Below are 13966 nucleotides of genomic sequence, written 5' to 3'. Positions count from 1 at the left end.
ACAGCTGAAACTGACAACCGGTAGCGGCAGGGACAGACCACTATAAACACCGGAGGAAACATCAAAGAAGCGCTTCGCAGGAGGCTCCCAAGCACTGATGATGTCGCCTAGCCAGGGGACGAAACGTTTGCAACAAAAACTTCCAGCTCGGCGAACAGAACCACAACAACAATATAGTGTTACAACACAGTGGTGAACCCTTCTGTTAATTAAACCAAACACCAAGAAAAGCTCACATTGCCTTATAATCTGTTAAAATAAAAGTGACAGAGAACTCCCAAACTCCCAAAGAAAATAACATCAATTTATTTTTAACTCTAAAAGTGAACATTAAACAACTATTCACAACTCTTAGCCCCCCTTTCTCTTAACTGCTTATTATCTCCCTCCAATTTTATAACATTATACTGTTCCAACAAATACTTATTAAAATGACATCAACTTAATTTCAAATCCACACAATGGCTATCATCTTTGATGTCTTTCTTCCTTTGGCTGAGGATCTCCCGGGTTATCTTCTTCCTTTAACTGTGAAGATGTTTCATATGAAAAGGTACTTTTGATAGAGTATGTATCAATGTTTTGGGTCTTTCTCAATAGCAGTTGCTCTATCTGATTTCAAAATGCCTGCCTTTTTTTATATACCCCAACATTGGATCATCCTCATTGGTTCAATGTTGGCAAAATAATAAATTCAAAGTCAATTGCATTTTATATCCTGGGGCATAATTTATACTGAATAGCTAAATTTGAATTGTTGTCAAAACAGCAACCAAGTCAGGTATTTATTTCACAGCCAAATGTTACATATTTAAATTTTCCAGTATACTCTGAGATTGTTAGTCATATGACAAGTGCTTGTAAGCTCTCAGTGCAGAACAGCAATCAGCCTCTTTTAAAGGTACAGTACATACCTTCAACTTCATAACACCTCCCCCCGAAGAAAAAAATCAACCATTATAATGAAAAGGTGGCTTCACTTTCTTTTTCTAATTCTTAATCCCCATTACAATGAAATACATAGGTCATTAATCTAAATTTACATATTTGTGTGTGCAAAAATTAATGACACTGGAATCTGTTCAATCTTATCTATACTTTATCCTTTAAATCTGTGACAACCCATCTGCTATCATATTTTTATGACCCGTAACATATACAACTTGTAAATTAAAAGTCTGTTAGACTCCAATGAAATAGTCTCATATTCTTGTCTTTAAATCATTCCAAGAATGTAAGAGGATTGTCATCCATGTAGAATTTGTTCATCACTAAAACAGTAAAATGTTGCAAGGCCAGTACCAAATTCAATCATTCTTTTTCAATGGTAGAGTATTTTCTCTGGTGGATGTTGAGTTTCTGTGAAAAGTAGCCAATTGGCCATTCAATTCCATCATCATCTGGACATGTGGCTTTGAAAGGATTAAGTCTGTAGTGGTGTTGTTTTATTGGAACAGCAGTCCTTACTTCCACGTCAAGCACAATAGCATTAGTCCTCCCCATCTTATTCTTGCATATGTTCTCATACTGCTGCAACAAACATTTCAACTGGGTTCTTTGCTCCTGAGACAGTTTACTAATCCATCCCACTCCTCAAGGACTTTCTCATTGTTAATATATTTTGAGGCTCACTTCATGCACAATAGTATTAGTCCTCCCCATCTTATTCTTGCATATGTCCTCATACTGCTGCAACAAACATTTCAACTGGGTTCTTTGCTCCTGAGACAGTTTACTAATCCACCCACTCCTCAAGGACTTTCTCATTGTTAATATATTTTGAGGCACATCAAGTTTGTGTACCTTAGCTTGAATCTTCCTCACACCTAGGTGACCTCCTACTGGTAATTCATGTGCCACCCATAACACTTGGTGTCTGTATGCTACTGGCAACACAATCTGATGTGTCTCTGCCTAATTCTCCTCTGCACTAGCCTGCTGTGGTCTCCATTTTCATCTTAGGATTCTATCTTTAAGATAATAACCATCAAGAATACATTCTGATTCCTTTTTTGTGTATGCATCCATCCATACACACACACACATATCTTTTATTGTCTTGTCTTTCTGTTGCAAGTCCATTAGCCTTTCAGGACGAAACACTTCTGCCTGATCCTCTGCCTGTTCAAGTTTTCTCATCAAACAGGGTGTCTGCTAACTGAACCTCAACTCCTTTGTCTTTTTCTTTAGTTTTTGCTTTGTGCTGTGACTTAGATAGTGGGATCTTGATCCCACAAAGTTTGGAAAATTCCAGGGTATTTTTCTTTTAACTCCTCAGTTCCCTGGTCTTCCTTTGGCTTCTCCACAACAAGGGGTGTCATTCCCACCTTGGATCCTGCTAAATTGTTCCCAAGAACAAACTTATTCCTGGAACTGACACTCGACCAATCACTCCCAGTGTTGCTTCCTGAGTTTTAAGATAAAAATCACACAACACCAGGTTATAGCCCAACAAGTTTATTTGGAAGCACTAGCTTTCAGAGTGCTGCTCCATCAGGTGGTTACAAGGCATAAGATCATAAGACATAGAATTTATAGCAAACGTTTACAGTGTGATATAAGTGAAATTTTATATTGAAAATGCCCTGGATTCAAGTAATGAGCTACCAAAAAAGTAATTCAGTTTCCTTTTGATAACTTCAAGATTACGCTAAGGATCTAAATAATATGCATGATTAAGTGTCGTGAAGTCATTTGTACATCATGAGCTGCCACTTATAGCATATTTAAAGTATTCTTGGTTGCAGAGAATGGTTAGTCTAAGTAGTATAGTTTTGGTGCTGTCAACAAAAGATTTGATAGGTGGCCATTATTATTAAAAATATTAAAAACAAACCAAATGAAGGACAAGGGTCACATTGTGTCACATTCAAAGAATTTCCTCTAACCAGCTTCGCAGGTAAATCCTCAAAATTCTTAACAGATTTGTCAAGCACAATGTTCCAATCATATGTCCATGTTGACTCTGCCTTATTCCCTTTGTTACTCTGGCTGTCCCTTCATGACACATTCTTCTTATTATCAAAAATGCTGCTCTGCACTTGAACCTTGACTTTATCATTATTGCTTTAGAACTTTACCCTTTTCGGTTTCCCCATGACCCAATTTTGTTAATTCAAAGCCCATAAAGCAAAATTCTGTCAACCACACAGATCCTCCAGCCACTTATTGATCTTTGTAATCTGTTTAATCTTTTTCTAATTAGCACTTGACCTAAATAACAAAACCATAGATTATTTCCTCTGCGATTTTTACTTTTTGTTTTAAGTTTGGATGGCAACTCTTTGAATTCTGCCAGCAAGACATCATCCCTGGTTGTTTCTATGTCATTGGTTTCGACGTGAACCTTGACAACTGGATCCTCTTCCTTCATATTCTTCCACTGTAGAAAAATACCTTTGACCTTGATACCAAAGAGACAACATATTACGACTTCACAGGAAAGCATATAGTCCCTATCTATTGGTATGAAGTCGAAGGCACGTACTGTACCTTTAAGGGAGAGTGAATGTTGTTCTGCATTAAGAGCTTATAAGCACTTGTCATTTGACTAACTAGTGGTTAGAATGTACTGGAAAATTGAAAATTTGTAACATTTGGCTGTGAAATGGATACCCGAGTTGGTTGCTGTTTTGACAATAATTAGAATTCAATCAGTCAGTTTAAATTATGCCCCAGGATACTAAAACACAATCAAGTTTGAATTTATTATTTTGTCAACATCGAACCAATGAGATGATCCAATGTTGGGGTATAAATAAAGCAGAGTAACTACCATTGAGAAAGACCCAAGATATACAAACACTCTCTATCAAAGGTACGTTTTCATATGATATATATTTGTAGTAAAAGAAAGACAACTACACAGGGAGATCTTCAGCCGAAGGAAGGATGACACCAAAGACGACAGCCACTGGATTTGAAATTAGATTTTAGTAAGCATTTAATTGGAACGGTATATTGTTATAGAATTAGATGGAGATAATAAACAGTTGAGAAAAAGGGCGGCTTAGAGTTGTGAATATTGTTTAATGTTCACGTATAGAGTTAAAGAATAATTTGGTCATTTAAAAAAAAGTGGAGTTTGGGAGTTCTCTGTCATTTTATTTTAACAGATTACCAGGAAATGTGAGCATTTCTGGGTGTTTGGTTTAATTAACAGAAGGGGTCACTGCCACGTCATAACATTTTGGGGACTCATCTGGGATTTAGACAGGTTTAGACAGGTCCAGTCTTAGACTTCAACAAATTTGTGATACGAAAGATCCCAGCAGATTTAAACACTTGCTGATTAGATTAGATTGAATTAAATTCCTACAGTGTGGAAACAGGTCCTTCTGCCCAACTAGTCCGACCCTCCAAAGAGTAACCCATCCAGACCAAATTTCCCTCTGACTAATGTACCTAACACTATGGGCAAGAAGGTTTGAAGATGATTCCCAAATTTGCCTAGAAAGCTTAGAATGACCGAGAAAGGCCATACTTTTAGAATTAGCAGATAGATCATAATTAGGTTTAACCAGGGACAAAAGGAAAGCTGAAATTGTAATGGGGGTAGTCAAGCACTTAGGTGTGCCAGAGAAACAGACAAGTGCATTCGAGTTAGAAAATCTGCATTGGAGTTAGAAGATAAAGAAGGGGAAAGAAGAGCCATGAGAGAAGAGAGAGGAAAAGAAAGGAAGAGAAAGTTCTTAGCTGAGCAAAGAGAGAGAGAGAAGAAAGAGAAAGGGAGAGAGAATTTGAACTTTGGAAGTTGTGAATTAGTTGGGAAAGTCACGTTAACAGGATAAAGATGAAGAGAGAAGGTAGTGATATATACAAATATGTTAAAACATTGCCGCATTTTGATGCAAAAGATGTCGAAGCCTTTTTTATTTTATTTGAAAAATTGGCTGGGCAGATGGAGTGGTCAGAGAACTTGTGGGTAATGCTAAGCTGGTTGACAGAGCGATTGAGATATTTGCAGTGCTGTCAGATGAGGGGTCAAGAGATTATATAGATGTCACACAGGCTATTTTGAGTGGTTACGAATTGGTATCAGAAGTGTATAGACAGTAGTTCAGAAACATAAAGAAGGAACCAAGTCAGACTTATGTTGAGTTCAAAAGAATTAAACATGTAATTTTGATAGATGAGTGTGGGCCTTAAAAATAGATAAGACCTATGAGGCTCTAAGAGGGATTATTCTGCTGGAGGAGTTTAAACACTCACTTCCCGAGATGATAAGAATTCATATGGATGAACAGAAAGTTCAAGAGGTGAGATGAGCTGCAGAGATGGCACATGAATATATATTGGTGCATAAGGCAAAAGCAAGAATTTCATCCGATGAGGGAGAGAAATTGGGAGAAGGGGAGATCCTGCACTACAAAACAAAGATTAGAGGACACTGATAATACTTCACCATAGGTGAAAAAAGAAGCCTAAGAGGGTGGAAAGGAGATGAAAGGCCTGAGGTGAAGTAGGACACGTAAAGTCACAGTGCTGGTCGTTAAAGAAAGGTACTGTGGGAAATGATGTGGTGAAAGAGGCTAAGCCAGTGGCATTAGTAAGAAGAGCTGAGGAGCTGCAGGAGCATGCATGGCCTAGGCATGGGCTGGGAACAGGGCAACCTCAGTTATTCGAACATCAATTATCTGAATTTTAGATTATTCAAATAAGATCTCAAGGTGCCTTAAAATCGTTATCTGTTATCCGAACAGTCAGTTATCTGAACAAAATACTCCCCACCTATTTCGTTTGGATAATCAAGGTTGTTTTGTATTGAATTAGTGCCTGATCTCTATAAAGACTTTGCCTCTGTGGATAAAGTTTACTCAGAAAGAACAAGGGCAGAAGGGCAAGTAGTTATAATTTTGAGAGATACGGGATCTGATCAGTCTGTAATGGTAAGAGATGAATGTATTTGCACTCTTTCTGACCTGTTATCTGAGAGTGTGGTAATCTGTGGGATGGATGGACAGAAAGTTAGTGTTCCCCTATATAAAATCAGGTTGGAGTACCAACTCAAGACTCAGGAATGATTTTGATGTGCTGGTTTTGGACTGGGGTGTACAAAGTTAAAAATCACACAAATTCAGGTCCAACAGGTTTATTTGGAAGCATTGGCTTTCGGAGCGCCGCTTCTTCATCAGGTGGTTGTGGAGGACATGGTTGCAAGACACAGAATTTATAGCAAAAGTTTACAGTGTGATAAAAGTGAAATTTTATATTGAAAAAGACATTCATTACTAAAGTTCACCAGTTATTTTGTGTTCAAAATCTCTTCTGCATTATTACTAAATTATGTTGAGGTTAGCAAATGACTGACTGATAAAATGGAAGGATAATGCAGTAAATTTTCTACATTACGAATTAAATTCAAATTTTCCAAAATGTTAATGAGGAATTTTGTTGCGTGGTTTCTGAACTGTAGCATCATTATTGAATTGGGCACCATTACCATCCTGGGGTTGCCACTGTTAAGAAATAACAGCCAGTTAACTACCAGCAAAACAAGTTCAGGTCAGAAACCAAAAGAGAAAAAGTTGGAAAATCTCAGCAGGTCTGGCAGCATCTGTAAGGAGAGAAAGCTTTGACAAAGGGTCAGTTAGACTCCAAACGTCAGCTCTTTTCTCTCCTTACAGATGCTGCCAGACCTACTGAAATTTTCCAGCATTTTCTCTTTTGGTTTCAGATTCCAGCATCCGTAGTAATTTGCTTTTATCCTAAGATCAGGTTAGAGATTGGGTATTCTTCAACATATGACTCATTTCCTGACTGTAAAATCACCCGCTTGCCACAAGGCAGAAATATGATGGAACCACTATTGATTAAGTGCAGCTCCAACAACTCTGAATATATTCAAAACATTCACTTCTTATAGCCACTGGATGAAAATCCTGGAACTTAGTTCCAAATACTGCACAAATAAATTCACCAACCACAAAAGCAGTTCACCACCATCTTCTCAAGTGCAATAAGAATGGAAAAGGAATGCTATGAATGAACACAAAATGTTCGATTTATTTTAGTCATTCTAGGAAAACAATACAAATTGATATTGTTAGGACCCTTGCTGATTTTCCATAATCTTTTTTTCTTTTATCAATTCAGAGTTATGAGCTGGAAATGACTTATGGATTTCGGGACAACTTGTGATGGAAGGAAAGGAACAAACTAAACAAGCTTTATTTGTTTGTGAGTCCAGGCCTGTAAATTAATAGCAGGCTGGCTTTTGATTAAAAAGGTTTTCAACAGATACAGCGACTCCCAATAATAGCTGTGTGTTAAAACAGATAGCAGAAATTGGCTATTAACCAGGTCAGTACCTGGGAACTGAATCTAGCAAGACTGGCAGAATCATAGAGATGTATACATCGGAAACAGACCCTTTGGTCCAACTCGTCCATGCAGACCAGATATCTTAAATTAGTCTCGTTCCATTTACCAGCACTTGGCCCAGATCCCTCTAAGCCTTTCTTATTCGTATACCCATCCAAATGCCTTTTAAATGTAGTAATTGTCCTAGCCTCCACCACTTCCTCTGGCAGCTCATTCCATACATACACCACCCTCTGCATGAAAACATTGCCTGTTAGGTCCCTTCTACATCTTTCCCCTCTCATCCTAAACCTATGCCCTCTAGCTCTGGGCTCACCTCATCTATTTTAGATTAGATTAGATTCCCTACAGTTTGGAAACAGGCCCTTCGGCCCAACCAGTCCACACCGACCCTCCGAAGAGTATCTCACCCAGACCCATTTCCCATAACACTATGGGCAAATTAGCATGGCCAAATCATCTAATCTGCACATCTTTAGACTGTGGAAAGAAACCGGAGCACCCGGAGGAAACCCACTCAGACACGGGGATAATGTTCAAACTCCACACAGTCACCCAAGACAGGAATCAAATCTGGGACCCTGGTGCTGTGAGGCAGCAGTGCTAACCACTGAGCCACCGTGCTGCGCCTATCCTTGCCCCTCATGATTTTATAAAGCTCTATAAGATCACACCCCCAGCCTATTTAGCATCTCCCTATAGCTCAAATCCTCCTACCCTGACAACGTCCTTGTCAATCTTTTCTCAACCCTTTCTTGTTTCACAACATCCTTCTGCTAGGAGGGAGACCAGCATTGCACACAATATGCCAAAAGTGGCCAACCAATGTCTTGCACAGCTGCAATGTGAGCTCCCAACTCCTATACTCAATGCTCTGACCAATAAAGGAAAGCATACCAAACGCCTTCTTCACTACCCTACATACCTGCGACTCCACTGTCAAGGAACTATGAACCTGCAGTCCAAGGTCTCTACATTAAAGCAGATGTCAATTGCTGAACGGTATTTGAGTCCTCATGAAGAATCAATCTTTCAGGGCGAAACCAGAATTAGAGTTGATTTTTTAAAACTCTTTTTTGAGAGTTAATTCTGGGCTTCTGCTGAGATAGCAGGGAGATTTGAAAGGTCCCTAGCTTATCTGATCTACCGTCTTCAGCATTCTGTCTCAACAACTACCGCCCTGTTGCAACTACACCCATCATCATGAAGTGCTTCGAGAGGCTTGTGATGAGGCACATTATGACCTGCTTCCCCCTCATTGGACACCCGTCAGTTCATGTATTGAACAAACTGCTCAACAGATGATGCCATTTCCACCACCCTCCATCTGGCCCTCATTCACCTGGAGATGGAGGACACCCATGTCAGATTACTGTTCATAGACTTCAGTTCTACATTTAACACAATCACTCCTCAGCACCTGATTGGAAAGCTGAGTCTACTGGGCTTAAATACACTCTTTTGTAACTGGATCCTGGACTTTCTGACTGGGAGACCTCAGTCAATCCGGATTGGGAACAGCATCTCCAACACCATCACACTGAGCATGGTGGCCCCCAGGGCTGTGTGTGCAGTCCACTGCTGTTCACCCTGCTGACACACGACTGTACAGCGATGTACAGGTTGAAACACATCATCAAGTTCGCTGATGATACGACTGTAAGGGGTCTTATAAGCACGAACGATGATTCAGCAGAGAGGAGGTGCAGCAGCTAACAGACTGGTGCAGAGCCAACAACCTGTCTGTGAACGTAGACAAGACAAAAGAGGTGGTTGTTGACTTCAGGAGAGCATGGAGCAACCACTCTCTGCTGGACATTGACGTCTCTCCCAGGGAGATTGTGAATAACGTGTCACAAAGCTCCTTTTCTCAAGGATACTGTGACCATGGGTCTCTTCAGAAGGGTCATTAAATAGTCCAGGTTCCAAAATGACTGGTTTGGGACAGAGTTGAAAGGGCTGACCGAGAGTCCTTTTAGTTTATATGTAAGCAGATGAGACTTTAGGCCAAAGCTTTTATGTTTTAGAAGTGACCTGTATAATGAAAGGGGAACGGTCAGTCCTAAAAGCTGAAGTCCTGTTTGAGACAGTTCAGCAGTGGGTTGTGTGGAAACAGGCTGCTGAACTGTCTCTCCTCCTGCCCTTTGAACTTTGACCTGTAAGCCTTTGTATCATTTTTGCTCTGCATTTAAAGGGGTTGGTTTATTAAGACTGTTGTACACATTTTTCAGAACACTATAATTAAGTCTAGTTTCGATAGACTGAATTCTGTATATTCTATATTCTGTTCTTTGTGTTTCATTCTATAATTTTGTGAATAAATTCTTGTCTGTTTTAAAATCTGATAGTCAATCTAGCTAACTTACTCTGGGTAATTTTCACTATATACCTACCGAAACAAATAGTAAAGTCATGGTCTCACGTGCCTGCTTAAGAATGTTTTGAGTGGTCTGGCCTAGTCCATAACAAGCACCAAATTTCTTGATGTACACCTGGTGGAAAATCTCACCTGGACCCTCAACACCAGCTCCATAGCAAACAAAACCCAGCAGCATCTCTACTTTCTGCACAGTCTGAGGAAGGCCCAACTCCCATCCCCCTATCCTCATCACATGTTATACAGGGTTCATTGAGTGTGCCCCGAGCTGCTGTGGCACTGCGTGGTTCAGGAATTGCACAGTTAACTGATAGCGAGTACAGCTGAGATCATCAGGGTCATTCTTCCCTCCATTACAGACATTTACACCACACAGAGTCATAGAGATATACAGCACGGAAACAGACCCTTCAGTCCAATCTCTTTTATATCTTCCCCTCTCACCCTAAACCTATGCCCTCTAGTTCTGGACTCCCCAACCCCAGTGAAAAAAATTTGTCTATTTATCCTATCCATGTTCATGATTTTGTAAACCTTTATAACATCACCCCTCAACCTTCAACACTCCAGGGAAAACAGCCCCTGCCTTTCAAGTTTCACAACATCCTTCTGATAGGATTGCACGCAATATTCCAGCAGTGGCCAAACCAATGTCTTGTACAGCCGCAACATGACCTCCCAACTCCTGTACTCAATACTCTGACCAATAAAGGAAAGCATATCAAATGCCTTCTTCACCATTCTATCTACCTGCGACTCACTTTCAAGGAACTATGAACCAGCACTCCAAGGTCTCTGTCCAGCAACACTCCCTAGGACCTTACCATTAAGTGCATAAGTCCTGCTAAGATTTGCTTTCCCAAAATGCAGCACCTCGCATTTATCTGAATTAAACTCCACCTGCCATTTCAGCCCATTGGGCCCATCTGATCAAAATCCCGTTGTATTCTGAGGTAACCTCCTTCACTGTCCACTACACCTCCAATTTTGGTGTCATCTGCAAACTTACTAACCATACCTCTCATGCTCACATTCAAATCATTTATATAAATGACAAAAAGTCGTAGACCCAGCCTTGTGGCACTCCACTGGTCACAGGCCTCCAGTCTGAAAAACAACTCTCCACCACCCTCTCTCTTCTCCCTTTGAGCCAGTTCTGTATCCAATGGCTAGTTCTCCCTATGTTCTGAGAGATCTAACCTTGCTCTCTTGGGGAACCTTGTCGAACACCTTACTGAAAGTCCATATAGATCACATCTACTGTTCTGCTCTCAATTCTCAAGATGTCACCATCGATTTCCTTACATTTTATATCTTCCATATCCTTTTCTACAGTAAATACTAATGTAAAATACTCATTTAGTATCTCCCCTACCTCTTGCAGCTCCACACAAAGGCTGCCTATTCTCTCCCTAGTTACTCTTTTGTCCTTAATATATTTGTAAAAACCCTTTGGATTCTCCTTAACTATTTACCAAAGCTATCTCACGTCCCCTATCTGCCCTTCTGATTTCCCTCTTAAGTGTACTCCTATTGCCTTTATATTCTTCTAAGGATTCACTCGATCTATCCTGCCTTATTTGACATATGCTTCCTTCTTTTTCCTAACAAAACCCTCAATTTCTTTAGTCATCCATCATTCCCTATACCTACCAGCCTTTCCATTCATCCTAACAGGAATATATTTTCTCTGGACTCTCGTTTCTGAAGGCTTCCCATTTTCCAGCCATCCCTTTACCTGAGAACATTTGCCGCCAATCAGCTTTTGAAAAATCCTGCCTAATACCATGAAAATTGGCCTTTCTAGAATTTACACTGCATCTAAAAGGCTAACAGCATTGCGGAAGATCCACACACACCCCACTCAAACTCTTCTCCCTCCTGCCATCTGGCAGAACATACTGGAGTACTCGGTTTCTCATGGCCAGACCGTGCAACAGTTTCTTTCCCCAAGCCATTGGGCTCCTTAACACAGTATGATCGGACCCTTTCCCATCTGAAGTTCTTCGCATGAGTTTGAATCACTGCTAGAAGAACGTCTATTATGCATCATTCTTCTGTTACACTGTAACTTGCCGGTTTTGCACTTCGTATGCGCTTTATGCCATGTACGATTGTGTAGTTTGTACTGTCCATGTAGCACCCTCTGACCTGGAGGAACGCTGTCTCGTTTTTACTACATCTCTTGAATATGGTAGAAATGACAAATAAAAAAGCTACGCTAAAAAGCAGCCAAGGAGTCCACATTTATTCCTGTGAAAAATATTTAAATAGTTGGGACAGTTTTGTTATTTTCTTTTATCAACCCTTTAACTGTGTGTTTGTCTTTTATGTGAATGGGAGCTGGAAACAAATGTCTTGAGTTTCAAACACAGGCATGAAGCAGCTTCTATGTTGCTTAACTTTTTCTCTTAAATTATTGTATATAGTCAAAGTTATAAAGCATGGAAACAGACACTTTGGTCCAAATTGTCCACACTGACCAGATAACGTAAACTGATCTTGTCCCATTTGCCAGCATTTGGCCCACATCTCTTTAAACACTTCCTATTCATATACCCATCCAGATACCTTTTTAATGTTCGTCATGATTTGGAGATGCTGGTGTTGGACTGGGATGTACAAAGTTAAAAAAAATCACACACCACCAGGTTATAGTCCAACAGGTTTAATTGGAAGCACGAGCTTTCGGAGCACTGTTCCTTCATCAGATGATCCACAACCACCTGAAGTACCAGCTCTCCGAAAGCTCGTGCTTCCAATTAAACCTGTTGGACTATAACCTGGTGTTGTGTGATTTTTAATCTTTAAATGTTGTAATTGGACCCACCTCCACCACCTCCTCTTGTTCGTTCCATACATGCACTGACCTCTGTGTGAGAAAGTTGCCCCTCAGTACTCTTAAATGTTTCCCCTCTCAGCTTAAACCTCTGCCCTCTAGCTTTGGTTTCCTAAATTATTTTACACTAATTATTTGAAACAGTCTTATTACAAATATCAGAAATATTCAATCCTTTTAGCCTCAACAAAAGCCTTACAGATAATCAAGCCTCAATGAAAGGTCACTCTGCTTCTATCTTTAATTTCCTTGTTCATTGAAATAGCTGCAACTGGTTTCTTTTCAGCAAACCTCTGCCTTAATTTAATATCACTTCCTGAGACGCTTAAACTACTAAACACAGCTCACATATTTCTTCAATGGGTTCTTTAAACTCTCCTTCACAGTCTCGTTTCTTGAGTATTCCTCTTATTGACAGTAAGCCACTCAGGACTCTTCTGTCTTCTGCTTCGACTGTTTGGAGACTGCTAAACCACATTACTATTGTCAGGCATTTTTGATTCAAAGAAAACTGCATACTCCTTAACTTTGTGGTTGATTCTCTTTTCCTAACCCAAGTTCAATAATAATACTATGAACCTTTATAATAATCATAATAAAGTAAACCTAACATCAAAGTGAATCAGTTTAATAGCTTACAGAACTGCTCTCACAAATTAACTTACTACCAGAGACAGCAAGATATAATCAACTGGTAACATTTACTGAAGTGTCTTTTAAAATTTTCACAGGTTACTGCATAGAGTAGTTACCAAATCATTGCACATAGCTCTAGGATCTACTTCCAAAATTCAATATTTTCATTTGGCAGTACAAAGACATGAGGGAAAAGCTGGCCAGAGTTGATTGGAAAAGGAGGCTAGCAGGGAAGACTGTGGAGTAGCAATGAATAGGGGTTTCTGGGGGTAATTTGAGAGCCACAGCAAAAATTCATCCCAAGAACATACTACTAAGGGAAGGATGAGGAAACTGAAGCTGAGGGAAGTCAGCGACAATGTAAAAGCATTCAATGTGGTGAAGATTAGTGGGAAGCCAAAAGACTGGGAAGCCTTGAAAAACCAGCAGAGAATGACTAAAAGAGCAACTGGGGGGGGGGGGGGGAAAGAGGGGAGATGAAGAGGGGAGATGAAATAGGATGATAAGTTAGCTAGTAACAAAAAATATTAGAATTTAGGAAAGATATATAATAGAAGCCAAAATGAACATTGGACTGCCAGAAAATTACTAATGTGGAATAAAGAAATGGCAGAGGAATTGAACAGATCCTTTGCATCAGTCTGCACAGTAAAAAACACCAGTAACATACCAGAACTTGCATCTCGTCCACATCCCGCACCTCCGCCCTCAGACCCCACCCCCCCCCACCGTTACAAGGACAGAACGCCCCTGGTGCTCAACTTCCACCCTACCAACCTTCGCATAAACCA

The sequence above is a fragment of the Chiloscyllium plagiosum genome, chromosome 20, assembly GCF_004010195.1.
Source record: "Chiloscyllium plagiosum isolate BGI_BamShark_2017 chromosome 20, ASM401019v2, whole genome shotgun sequence".
Classification (NCBI taxonomy): domain Eukaryota; kingdom Metazoa; phylum Chordata; class Chondrichthyes; order Orectolobiformes; family Hemiscylliidae; genus Chiloscyllium; species Chiloscyllium plagiosum.
This window is presented reverse-complemented; position numbering follows the sequence as displayed.